Source organism: Strigops habroptila, chromosome Z (assembly GCF_004027225.2).
Source record: "Strigops habroptila isolate Jane chromosome Z, bStrHab1.2.pri, whole genome shotgun sequence".
NCBI lineage: Eukaryota > Metazoa > Chordata > Aves > Psittaciformes > Psittacidae > Strigops > Strigops habroptila.
The window spans coordinates 79,003,837-79,018,257 of NC_044302.2; positions in this window are offsets into that span (position 1 = coordinate 79,003,837).

Genomic DNA, 14,421 nt, shown 5'->3' on the forward strand with positions numbered 1-14,421 from the left:
AGGTGGAGTTGTGCAGCCTGGAGAAGAGAAGATTCTGGGAGACCTTATAACAGTCATCAGTACCTAAAGGGAACTTACAGGAAAGACGGGTACAGTCTTTTTAGTAGGGCCTGTTGGACAGGACAAGGGGTAATGGCTTTAAACTAAAAAAGAGAAGATTCAGACTGGATATAAGGAAGACAGTTTTTGTGAGGGTCGTGCAACAATGGAACCGGTTGCCCAGGGAGGTGATAAATGCCTGGTTTCAGCTGTAACAGTTGTTTTTCTCCTCCCTAGCAGCTGGTGCAGTGTTGTGCTTTGGCTTTAGTCTGAGAACAGCACTAGTAACACACCAATGTTTCAGTTGTTGCTCGGTAGCACTTACCCCAATCAAAGACTTTTCAGTCACTCATGCTCTGCCACTGCGGAGGGGCACAGGAAGCCGGGAGGGAGCAGAGACAGGACACCTGACCCAAACTAGCCAAAGGGGTATTCCATACCACAGCACGTTATGCCCAGTATATAAACTCGGGGGAGCCACCCAGAAGGGACTGATCGCTGCTCAGCTTGGACTGGGTATCGGTCAGTGGGTGGTAAGCAGTTGTACTGTGCATCACTTGTGTTTATTGGGATTTTTCCCCTCCCTTTTTAGTTTTATATTCACTCCCTTTGTTATTTCCAGTATCATTGTTATTAGCAGTAAGAGTTTTCTATTATACTTTAGTTACTGAACTGTTCTCATCTCAACCTGTGGGATTTACATTCTTTTGATTCTCCCTGCCATCCCTCCCGATTCTCCCTGCCATCCCTTCCGGAGGTGATGTGGAAGAGGGGAGTGAGCGGGCGGCTGCGTGGTGCTGAGTTACCAGCTGGGCTTAAACCACAAAAATGCCCCATCCCTGGAAAGAGTCAAGGTCAGGTTAGGCGAGGCTTTGAGCAACCTCATCTAGTTGAAGATGTCCCTGATCATTGCAGAGGAGAGTGGACTAGGTGATTTTTAAAGGTCCCTTCTAATCCAAACCATTCCGTGATTCTGTGATTCTATGATTCTGTGGTTATGAATTAGTTTCTCTGCAGTCAAAAATGTAACAGCAGCTGCTTCAGGTACCAAAATCAACTGATCTGTAATTGCATGAAGCTCAGCTTTGGTGCCACATGGATCGTTAGCAGAACCATCCCTATGGAAGTTTTGCTGTCAAGGCTACCTCAGTTTCCACTTGAACAGTCTGCTTACGAAGGTGTCTTTTAATAATTCGGTAGTGAACTTTAAGTGCAGAACTAATTCCACACTTCTTCTGCAAAGCACTTTAATGCACATTGAGACTCTACTGAGTCCAGAAGAACCTGAGCACATGCTCATGCGTCTCCCTAGCTGTGGCCAGCCCTCCCATGCCTGATCATGTCAAGTCCACAGAATGTAGCTCAGAGATGTTAGCAGTGTGAAACCACCAAAGGCACAGCAAGGGCACCAGAGAGTATGGCACAGCAACTGCAGCAAGCCCAGCTGGTGACACTTGTTTATCTAAGAAAATCTCACTGGTGAGATACTGCCATGAGATAAGAGCTGCCAGACTGTGTCCTCCTGGAAGGATGGCTCAGCAGGGCTGAATTTTTGCTAAGATGGTGAGTTCACTGTATTTCAGCTCTCGCACTGCCTAACAGAGGCAGTAGAGTAAAAGGATTTAAAATCAGCAGCATTTTCCGTGCACTCATTTGCTCATCCAAGTTATTTAATTAAAATTCACATGTTAGACTGCAGATTCACTGAAACTTCACAAAAATTTGATTTTTCCCCCCCAGGTAGCAATTAAGAATTAGTTACTGAACCCTGTTACACTCTCTATGATGTTTTTCTAGTATGTGCCTCTGTACTAATATTTCAGTGATTCCTTACTACAAATTGCTTTGCTCTGTTGCCAAGTACCCTGTGAAAGGTACATGAATCAGCAACAGCAGATCAAAGATACATTTTAAAATTTTCAAAGCAGGTGTAGTGGTTTATCAGGGTAATCTATCATGTAGTGGTGCTTTGCAACAACATGGAGTTTTTTTGAAAGCAAATGCAGCCAGAGAGGTCTAATACCATTTATTTATTTAGATGGCAGTGAGTTTTGCCAAAGTTACAACTGAAGTTACACAGGGCAAAGTGACCTTCCAGGACTGTTTGCTCTACAAAAACTAATCATGGTCTTTACAGAACATAAAGGAGTTAGAAAACAAGTTATCAATCTGATTAATCTGATTCAAATTAATAAATCTGACTATTATTAACCATACTTCTCTGACTGGAAAGTCACATGAAAGAACTATGACTCCAAGGGATTAAGATGAAGATACTTGTTTGCCTTCCACAAAAGAAGGCAAAATGTTCTGTACTGTGAGATATGAATTAGCCTAAGTATCACTCAGGTAACCAGAACTGGGTGCACACAAGGGACTTACTCATTCCCTGTCTCAGCTATTATTTCTGAGCAAGCTGTTGATTTAATACTACATGAAGAAGGCATCAGTAACTGTGATGCAAATTAGGTGCATCTTTCTGAAAGTCTAATGATTGCAGAATCTCTCTTGTTTTATTCAAGCAATTGTCGATATCCTGGCTGCATTACAAAGTTGGCTTTTCAGTCCATTTGCTTGTGTCAGCTGGATCAGCTCGCAGGACCAAGCAGAGCTGATCCATTCAAGTCATTGTTTCTGGGTACTTCCTTGACAGTGTTTTTCAGATTTTGCACAATAACTTTATAAATTGAACAAAACTGTCAGTAACAGTAATATATGAAGGCTCCTTTGCTTGTTTGCAACACCTTTTCATCTGTATTTGCTAAAGGTCCAGGTGCTTGCTGGCATGCAAATACGCAAAGATACAAAAGACACTGGTCATGTCCACAGCAATAATTCCTAGGCAGAAGCAACATAATGAAAACTGAGACGTCCTGACTACAAGTCCGAAATATTCCATGTTTTTATAAGAGCATTGAGCACAGAAACGCACACAGACTTAACACTTCCTCAAGATCACAATGCTCTGAGCTGTGTCCTTTTCTGCACTGCTCAGCCCTCAGCCTGTGAACTGCAGTTTGTTCTGCAGTAGGTCAGGGGATGCACAGCTGTATGCTTTGGTTAGATAAGAGCCCAAAACATACACATTCCCATGCAGTTAGCTGGTTTTGAACAGAGTCTGCTGGTAAACATGGTGAAAAAACTATATCTGTATTCTGTCATTACCTCATCAAGATGTTTGCAATTAAATTGATTAAATCATTATGGTTTTATAACTAGCGTCCTTCCATTTACCTTTCTTTACGTTATGTATCTGTTTCCTCTTTCTCATCTACCAATTGCAACACAAGATAGTCTATGAGGACTGTGGCATTTTCACAGAAAATGTTTCATTCTTGCAGGGCAAGGCAAGGGCAGACATTCAGCTCTTTCACTGGTGCACAGATATCACCCTGCCAGTCCTATGCTCTGTTTGCAATATGCTGTATTGTTCAGGAAGGTAGGATGTATGCAGGGGAAAGAGGACAAACAACATGTGAGTCATGAAGAGATAGAGGGACTTGCAGCAGGGGATTGCACAGCACTTAAATTTCATGTTTTAGAATAAATAAGGATCTTATCTATATCTTCTCTAGCCTTGGAATTTGCACAGTTCAGGTACACAGTGGTCTTATGGGTCAGGTTCTTCATGCATATGTGCCACCTGTCAGGAATGGAGTACTACAGCAGAGATGTCTTTGCTGTGGGGTGGGAAGGTATCATGTGAGCCACAAAGGGCATTGATGCTGATATGAGATACCCCTCTGGGTAATCAGGGCATAATAAGTATTCCAGGCAGAAGCAGAAACACATGTCAGTCTGAGCTTATCTGGTCACTGGGATGTGCTTTCCTCACTAACATCAATGGAGGAAGCTTGTCAGATGTTCTGCTTGTGAAGCAGGAGGTGGCATTTTGCTCAGAGGGCAACTTCAAAAGGAGCAGAAATGTTGGTCTTTTTCTCTCTCTTTTTTTTTTTTTTCTCCTTGCAGTAAAAGAAACCAGTTAGAATGGAAAAAACGCTGAGTTCTGGAGACAGAACACTGACAACCAACTGATGCTTAGAAAAACAAAGAATCCTGTTGTAAAACTATATTTCTCAGGGTTTGGCAAAATGGAACTGTGTGTCTGGCTCTGAAAGCAGGAGCACTGGTCCATTCAAAAAAAGCAGGGCAGGGAGCGGTAGAGGGAGTGGGGGAATTCCTTCTGAAATAAACTCCACAGCCTGCTTGCAACTCAGCACTATCTCTTTTCCTTTTTGGGTTGATTTTACTTCAATGCATATAAGAAATTATTGAATGTCATCTAACAAACATATACACCATTTAAGACAAACAAACAAACAAGCAAATATATAATTTTTTCAATATCCCACTGTTCTGATCGCTGGCAATCACAAGATTTGGCATGTTTTTTAAGGAAAACAAAAAACCTAACACTACTTACACATATTCCCATGCAGCTGGCATGTGACTTTGCCTACTGGCAGGTACAGTCAATGGCCAGCACTCTCCTGGAATTTGAGGAATTCACTGGGGTTCATTGACCTCTGAATATTCAAAAGTAGCCTCCAATTTTCTATCAAAACCTAAAACTGATGGACAAGGCGTTTTGTAAGTTAATCATCTGTCAAGAAAAAATTGAAGACAACTAAAAGCACGCTTATACAGTGTGTAAGAAAGGTGAAATTACAGAGACCTGAACAAAAGGTAACAATTTTGTTGGCTCATCACTGTAAGGAAGCATGGTACCAACATGCAAAGAAATATTACACATTAGTTCCCTACACTTTAGTTCCATACAGGTCCTTACGTTCTGATGATTTTCATAGCATCTAAGAACCTTCAAACACATTGCATTAGGCAATAGTGCTTCTCATTTTAATTCTCTCACTCTCCCTTCAGAGCAACAAACCTTTGTTACAAACTGCAGAATAATAGATAGCATCTCACTAGAACTAAATACAAGTAAGTACTAAAATCTTTTAATAACCATATAATAAAGATGGCAAACCAGCCAACTTGCTTAGTTACAATATGTTTCTTGTAGTTTTTATTGACAAGGATAAATCTAAAATTATCATAAGTAATATTATTAATAAAAAATATCCCTTTTGTGTCTTTATCTCAGATTCTGGGGAAACCATAAAATTGTGATTCTGTTTATTTTAGCATATTATGGTTTGGTTAAAGATAAAAATCCGCAATATAAACATATTTGCCAATGTCATGACAGTAGGTAAAGAAGTGTTTCATATTGAAGATTTACCTTTCATCTGACAGTCACAGTTTCGTTGGTGCTGATCTCTTTATTCTCCTTTTTGGTGAAATTCCATTTCTTAAAATAACAGCCTTCTTTTTGAGATAACTCTGTTGCCATTACCCTGATAATCTCACTTTGAGATTTCACACTATTCATTTTAATACCAATTCCAATCTGCTTTTTGATATTCTTCTTTTCCTCTGTTCAAACAGGCTCCTGATTACCCTCTAACAGGCTCATCACTGGGGGGGCTAAGACTGAAGACAAAACCAACTGGCATACCACAGTGTCATTCAGCAAACCACATGCTCCTGTCTAGCAACAGCTACAGTTGAGGGAGGTTAGGAAGTGGTCACAACATCTCACTGCTTAAATCTTCCAGCCATTGTCCGCATACCATTCTTAATCTGTACTTTGCATCAAAACATAGTAGTTTTGATATAGAAAGGGAAGCTATAAATCTTTTCAAATCTTAGGTCCCTGTGCACAGGTATTGTTTGGAAACTGAAGAGAATGCCTTTTTGCTTTCCTATTTGTAGCTGCTGGTTGGTGTCTTTATAGTGCAGAATGTTATTCTCCAAGCATGATTTACTTTTTCTACTTTAACAACTGATTATATGTTTCATAGCTGTGTCTTTGATTTCATGGTTTCTTTGTGATTTGGCTTAATAAGAGGTATTGTACTTTCACAATCAACCTTCAATGAATCTTTAGGAGTGCTACCCAAATAAATGTATTTTCTATTTTTATTCTTGCTTATTGTCAAAGGCTGTGTTGATAGCAACAGGATAGCTCAGGAGCTCCTTTGTAGTTTTTAAGGAAATTTTGTTTGCATTATAAAAGTGCTGCAGAGTGGGAACATGATATGCTTGCTGTTCCCTCCTTAAACCATACAGGACAGAGGGAGAAAGTAATCTATCGCATATTTAAGCAATAGCAGCTTCCTTGTGCTCTGCTTTTGTCCCAGTTAGGATTCAATCTCGGCAGGAGCTTATATACAAAGAGATGATGCAGTTATACAAAAAGCTTCTGTACTAGTATTGCCACGTAGGGGTGAACAACTCTCTTCATCCTTTTCTGTCCTGTTGTAACTCCCCCTGCCTTTAAAACTCCTTCAGAGACTTTCAACAGCACATGAAACATCACTCACCATAAAAACAAGCACTAAATTTGTCTCCATTGCCACATTTCTTGATCTCTTTGTCAAAGTCAAAAAACAGCATGGTGAGAACTCATTTTAGGTTGCACTATGCACAGGTTCTTGCCATGTACCTGGGAGCAGGGAGCCATCCCGATGCCAGGCAGTGGGGTGGGCTGACATGGGCACAACTGCTCATCTCAGTAGCAAGTTCTCATGCTGTGTGCTTGAAGACATCAAGGACATGCAGTAGCAATCAGTAGGTGTACAGGCATACTTGTATAGCTCTATTCTTCTTTCACGTACTTTATAACACTCCTTTATGACACCTCAGCATACTAATCTGGGGTATCTTTGTCTAAGTCAACTGGTATGAAAAAGGAAATTGCTAAGCATCAGAACAAAGGGAAGAACCGATTACAGAGCACTTCGGTAATAAACTTGGTAACGATGTAGGCTGTTTATGGGTTTAGAATTTGCTTGTCTATTTTATCTTACATAAGATGTTTGAAACTCTTCCTCTTTTATGATGCTACACTTTCATTGTCTTCTGTAGGGCATTAGGACACAACTTCTTGTCTTACAGGGCTCAAGTTTGCAAGCCTTCCTTTCCATGGGAGTCCATTCCAGGTGGAAAGGGTCTCACTTCCCTCTGTGCTGATGTGCAGCACTGGTCTACAGGGCGAACTGGTGCAGCAGATGGCCAACCTGGGCAAAGGTATTCATCTGGAAGCCAAAGAGCTATTTTGCTTTTAGCATCTCTGATGAGGCAGTTCCACATCATTCCTTACACAGACGTTTGTTTTGCAGGTAACCTCAAACCTAACCAGCAAAAGAATATAAATTAAAAACAGCCACAACAACAAAATCAACAGAAAGAAAAAATAAAACAGTATATACACAGAAAAATAGAGAATACCTATGTCTCTTACAGGTGGAACTCAAGGAAATGTTTTTTTCACCTCTTCCTTTCAATTATAGGCTTTCAATTTAGAACCCACTTTTGTGAATTTATCGTTCACAGTTGCTATGGAAAATCCTTGATGTTCCTCCAGGATAGATAGCAGATGAAAATGAGACTATCACAACTCAAGTCATTTGATTGGAAGCTGACTGGGCCAGTGGTTTTCCTCCCTGCCAACCTGAAGAGTATTGGTAGTGCTTACGGGCACTGTGCAAATATTAACAAATCATCTGAAGATTACTGAGCTGGCTGAAAAATGAAGAACACAATGCAAATAAGCAGCAGGGGAGGTGGAAAATGCATGCAAATCAACCTATACTTTCTGGTCCAGAAGTCCCAAGCCTCGTTACCTTTGAAACTTTTGCTTGCACTTAAGTAGCACTCTAGCTTCTTTCTGAAATGTGGAAGCAGTGTCTGCCATCCACAATTTAATGAGCCTCAAGGAGATCAAAAGAACCAAGTGAGAGAGATTCCAATTGTCATCTTATAACAAATTACTTCTGTATTTATTTATAATTCGTTATCTTCTTTATCTTGTAATTATTTTTCTTCCTGTTTTATAGATATATTTTTGATGGATGTCTAGGAAAGGACAGCACTGCTGCTTATTTGAGAGATGAGGAAAAGCACTAATGTACCTTTTATGATCAAAGAAGTATAAAGTCACGTTTATCATATATTGCTTTTCACCTTCAATATAATGTAATCTTCTCTGCAAACATGTATGTATTAAACTTTAAAACATTCTTGTGAGGTACCTAAGATAAGGTCATCTTCTTTTTCTATGTGGAAAAAACCTGTGCCAGAGATAATTTTACTGCTCTGTTCATGAAAAGATTACATCAAAGATCAAAATTAACAACAGTTTATCTGAGTGGGGAAGAGAAATACAGGTAAGCTAAATAATCAGAGCAATGAGAGGCTTATTCTTGTTATTCTCTGTCAGAGAAAATTGTAGTTATAAAATCTGGAGTGCTAGACTGTGGATTTTTTCGCTCAAAGAAGGAGAGATTGAACTAAATATATATTGAAAGAGCTATTAAAAGGAGTGTTCATTTGGCAAAGGAAGATGTCAGAGAATATTCCCATCATACGACAAAGAAAAAAATTCGAACAGGTAGTCTCAGCACAGTTTGTCTGTATGCATTATGAAGAAGTCATTACCAGTAGGCACAAATGCTACTTTTATTCTGCAGAACTTCTGTTCTTTCAGTAGAAGGAATGGTTATTCAGTTTTCTCTTTGTTACTTCCTTCTCCAACATACACTTCCATCTTGCCTTTGGTGCCAAATATTCAACTGAAGAAATATAAATATCTTCAGGAGCTTTCCCAGGAAGTCCTCAGCACTGCTAGTTTAAGGAAGCTGTGTCTTACAGAGCTACACCTGGGGCCATGGGTCAGAGCCCAGCACCAGTAGCTCCAGCACAGATGTCTGCCACTTGAGGCACTTCACAGATGCTAGAGGCAGAGGTAGCCAGAGACTCTGAGGCTGTATCCATGCTGCAGGGTAGAACAACCCTTAGCCCTGCTCTCTGGCTGTTCACAATTACATCCTGACTCTTCATCCTACCTTTCTGAAGAAACCAGGCACTGGGGCAGGGAAAGGAGCAGAGTTTTATTCAAGAGGTTGCTGGAAGACCTCTGATACACCTCCCAAATCAGCCACTGTACTCAAAATGTTCTTCCTCTCTGTGCCCTCCCACACCTCTAAAGGAAAAGATGACTCAGTCTGAGACATAGAATCATAAAATCATAGAATACCACACTTGGGGAAAAAAAAAATGGTTTACATGATGCTTGTTCTACAAACGGAAGGAAGGCTGGACAAAGCTGCTGTAGAAGCTTCATTGTAAGCCTCAGTTTTAACACTTGTATACGTACTGAATGTGCACAAAAGATTTTCTAAAAGCAAATACAGTTGTGTCAGCTTTTACTTTGTCTACATGAGAACATGGGGAGAGTTCCATCGAGTGGAACTTCACTAAATACGCATGGCAGGAAAACCACACATGAAACTCCACCATTATTTTAATCCTGAGACTGAACTAGCTCCTCTCAAATACTAACATATAATTTAACAGCTTCTACAGACCAAAGTTATTTCACTTGTGTTGTACGTGAAATAAGCGTTTTCCATTAAAATTAGAAAGTTGAGTGTTTATGTGTGCTACTTGGAAGCCAGAGATGTTTGCCAAAACAAATGCAAATCCGGCTACAAGCTAAAATGACCTCACACTTTGGACATTGCAAAAAAAACCCCCATAGTTAAAACCAGGTGTATCCATGAAATATGCATAGTGTTACAGATTTCATGTACATCCTCGGAGACCAGCACTGACAAACCCTGGCATTTAGTGACACCTAGTGGTATTTTATTGAAAGGAACAGTCAATTTAGTTTGTCCGCATTAAATGTTACAAACCTACGCTAAAGGAGTAGCTCCTCGGAAAGCCCTGTGGCAGATTTCCTCCCTACCTTCCTTCCACTTTCTGAATCCCACAGGAAGCTGAGAAAGTCCTCAAGGACTGCCAGCAGAAACTACACCCGATGACTGAAGGATGATTTCGGTATCCTCAGAAATCACTGTGCAGAGAAACACAGAACGTTCCTCTGACAGCTGGTCTGGAACCCAAGCAGTTCAGACTTTGAATGTAAAATTGTCATTAGGAATATCACAGGATCGTGTAATCATTAGGGTTGTAAGGGGCCTGGGGCCTCTGGAGGTCATCTAGTCCAACCCTCTGCCAAGGCAGGGCCGCATAGAGCAGGTTACACAGGAACACATCCAGGTGGGTTTTGAATGTCTCCAAAGAGGGAGACTCCTCGACCTCCCTGGGCAGCCTGTTCCAGTGCTCTGCCACCCTCAATGTAAAGAAGCTCTTTCTCATGTTGAGGTGAAACTTCTTATGTTTTAGTTTATGGCCATTGCTCCTTGTCCTGTTGCTGGGCACCACTGGAAAGCATCTGGCACCATCCTCCTGGCACCTGCCTTTGGGATATCTATATGCATTAATGAGATGAGAATAGCGAACAGGCTGCTTTATTGGGTTGCGGTGGCTCTCAGGAAGCTTTTTAGAACTCTTCTGGTATTTTTCACTTATGCTAGTCTTTTCTGTGGTCCTTGCCACACATAATGTCCTGTTTCGATATCCAGTTAATATTTAATTCATGCTAAAAATAAATCTTCCCTGCCTAAATGAGGGTCTTTTTCCAGCAGGTGTCACTGTGAAGTAACAAACAAAAAATCTAAGCTCCCTCACTGATGTAAGGGGAGCTGGGTGGTTTGTGGGACACACCTAGCCCGGCTCGGTGGAAGGCCTGTGGCTCAGCACCCTTACCCCGACTCACAACACAGGCTGCCAATAAAGTGCCTGGGAAGAGGAAGCCATAGGCTGTGTCCAGCGCTTGGTGGAGGAGGCTTGTAGGGTTTGCCTTATCTGGGCCATGTCTGCACCCTCCAGCAGCAACATGAGCTGGTCAGCATGGGTGGAGAGGGCCACTCAAAATTCATCAGCACTGGAGCTACTTTTGAGTGTGAAATACCTAGTTCTACGCAGGATGAATTCTTAACAGGCTTTGTAGCAGAACCTATGTTTTCAAGCTTGGGTTTCTGCAGTGTCACAAGGTCCCTCATTTGACAGCTGTAGGACTGATTTTCCTAAGCAATAAGTCATTCAAGGCTGTGGCTGTATAGTTGTCTATCTATGGACTGGATGCCCAGGTCAGGAGTCCAGATTTGAAAATGTCAGCATAAATTTTATGTTTTGTTGTGGTCAAATTGAAAACTTCAGTTGGCAGCAGAAATCTAGCTTAGGTTTGTCAACTTTATTAATCTCTGTAGTGGTTTTATGGTTTTGCTGTTATAACAGTTCAGTATCTAAGTGTCTGGGAAATTCAGTTACAGTATCCTTTAGGAGCAATTCAATTATGTAAATTATTATGTTATTGCTACACAACATAAACCACAAGTAGACTTAGATGCAGAAATGGATGAGGAATTTTTGACAGCACTTTTCCCCTGAAAAATGTTAACACATAAGGTTTTGTTGAACTATCCCAGCTTTGCCTAGTCTTCCTTTAGAAGGAGTGAAGGATGACAGGAGCACAAAAGCTAAGAGTACCTGAAAGCTGACTGAGGCTGGGCTCTGTGTGACCTGCTCTCTACTCCAAACCACACTTGGCTGTTGGCTGTCGCTCTTTAGAGTGCCAGGACCAAAAATCTCCTCTGGCCTGAAGGAGGCTCTCATTTTAAGCTTTTCATAAGAACTTAAAGAGCAAAGATGTTTTTATTTAAGGAAGTATGTGTTAGAAAAGTCACTGGGCTTATTTTATTCTATTTCAAGCAATTATTTTCTAGTACATGTTATGGAAAGGGAAGATTAATGTAATTTTTTCCATCAAGAAAGAACTACTGTCAAGCAGCTCATCAACCTACACAGTCTGCCCAGATTGACAGCATGATGTGGACATAAAGGTTACACAAACAAAACTTTTGCAGAAAAAACAATTTCAGATCAGCACATGGTTAAATTCTGACAATTCAATACACTGGTGGTTCCTGTAACTGCTGCTGTGAATTATGGCCTGTTATACGCAATGAGAGTCAAGTGCCTTTGTTTATCAGCAGCAAAACTTCATTGCATATTACTTTCTGAAAATGTGTTCTCGAAAAACACATTTCTGGGGTTTGTCAGTGTCTTAGAAATGGCTCCATACACTTTGTCCTTTTGTTACAGGTTAATAACAAACACGAAAACTTTCTTGGTATGATTTGCACACTGGAAGCTACAGTGAATTTCAACTCCTGCACCCTGTACCCCTATTTTCACAAAGTTAGCTCCATCAGACTCCCTAAAACCCCTAAAAAGATATATGAACAGGAGCACCAGAATCTCCTTCAACTTCAAGTTCTGCTGTTTAAAGCATGGAAGGTGACGTGAGAAAACATATTTCTGAGTCTGACTTATGTCTTCCGATATCTGAAGATAAACTTCCTTGAGGTGAACAGATTAACTAGTACAGGATGCACATTAATTGCTTTGGACCTGCACTATAGTTTTCACTTTTTATATTACTTTTAATGAAAAAACCCCTCTCCTTTAAATAAGTTGAAAGAAAGTAATGTAAAGAAATGTGACCTTTATTGGATTTTTCCCTTTATTAAATGCTTCTTTTCTTGTGCAAAGCTTATCTGGTACCATGAGTGAGAACCTGATATACGAAGATGTACAAAACCTACACAACACTACTCAGAAACTTATCAAAGTTTCAGATCTGTGGTGTAAGTGTTTTGTCTTTTTTTTCTTGCTCTTCATGTTTAAGAAACTCAGTTAAGAAAAAAGGCGTAACGGGATTCATGTCTTTGTGAGTCACAGCCAAGTTTAAGCAGTCTGCACAGAACTCATAGCCAGGTTTTGTATGGAAAAAATCAGTGAAGGGGCAGATAGAGGGACAAGATCTCCTACTTTCCACCTAAGGGGAATCACTGCAGAAGGCTGACAACCACATGATAATTCTACCTTTGACCTACCATCAGCAGCCCCAGCTCCGCAAGTAGCTTATGTGTGGTGACTGAAACATGGCGTTTTTAGACCTGGCTGACAATACTATGTCCCATTCACTGTGGCTTACACAGGACCATGGGCATTGCTTGAGTCATGTTTAGTTTTAATGCTGATGATTTCCTAGTCAGTGGAAAATTCTATAAATATCTGTAAATTGATAAATGCAGAGTGTGAAAGACTGAGGAGAACAGTGACAGCGACCTATCAAGAACTGGTATGATTTTGCATTTCTCTACCTATCCATGCCTACTAAGAGAGATCTTTAAAGACCATTACACCCAGTAAAAGTTATTGAACTGTGAATGCTTCTTGTCTTATGCATTTATGACGACACTTGTAATGTAATGTAAGAAAACAAAAGAAACCCAGACCTTCCTTATCAAGCTGTGCAACGGAATGATTGCACCGAAGGATGTTTCAAGTTCCTTTTATCATATAGAGAATCTGTTGTGTTAGGAAAGAATACTGTTAACCTTCATGCTGCCTTTAAATATGGAAATAGAGGGCCATTGCCACAATGACTCTGAAGACAAATGTCTTGCAAGGCTGTATTCCCCTCTAACAAATACTAGAAAGTAAGAACAAAAAGCGATTTGGAGTATTCCGTTATGATTCTCCTCCAAATGATTCCAAAAGGCAAAACAAACTAGGCACTCAGATGCTTTCTCCCAAATAGCTCTCGGAGATGCACAGTTCTGGAACAGCTTTCCATCAGGAGTAACGGGAATCAGAAAAAACCAATTTTAAGTTGGAACCTAACAAATTTAAAACCTGACTGACTGCAAATGCCTTCAACAGGTCTGGAACTGGATCATTTAAGAGCCTGAGGCAGAAGGGATAAATAAAATAAGATCATTCTCTGTTTGTTGAGAGATTGTTCCCTCCTGTAAAAGAGTTCTTTCCACTTTATTTCACTTTTAGAAAGCTGAATTTATGCCTAAGCACGGCATTAGTTCTCAAGCTTCTTTCTTTTACTGCTGAAGGGATGCCCACAGCAAGCTGGGGCAAGCCAGGTCACAGCATCTCTCTTTTAGAAGAAAAGCATGGCAGCTTTATAAACCATCTCTAGCTTTCTGCCATTCAGAGTCGATGTGCCTCCTTCCCTTGGCAGTGTAAGGTCGTAGTAGGTGGGGCAGGACACTAGAAGGCTGTTTTCATGACCTGATGATAACTGATGGTCAGTGACTGTTTTTCTCAGCTATCAGGCACATTTCCCCTGTTTGTGCAGGCCCTGCTTTTCTGAAAAACAGAAGATATCAGATTGCATTCACATCCTCTTACACCCACACAGCCAAAACAAATCCCTCAAACAAACATATTTGAAGATGACTGTCCCTTGTCCTGCACCACTGTAAAGGGTATTATACCAGAGTGGCAGCACTTGCTTTGCCTATGTATACAGCCATATATGACAGAGAATTGGATCCTTTTATAGTTGCATTGTTTTACAGGGAAAATGTATCTATTTTCTGTGCG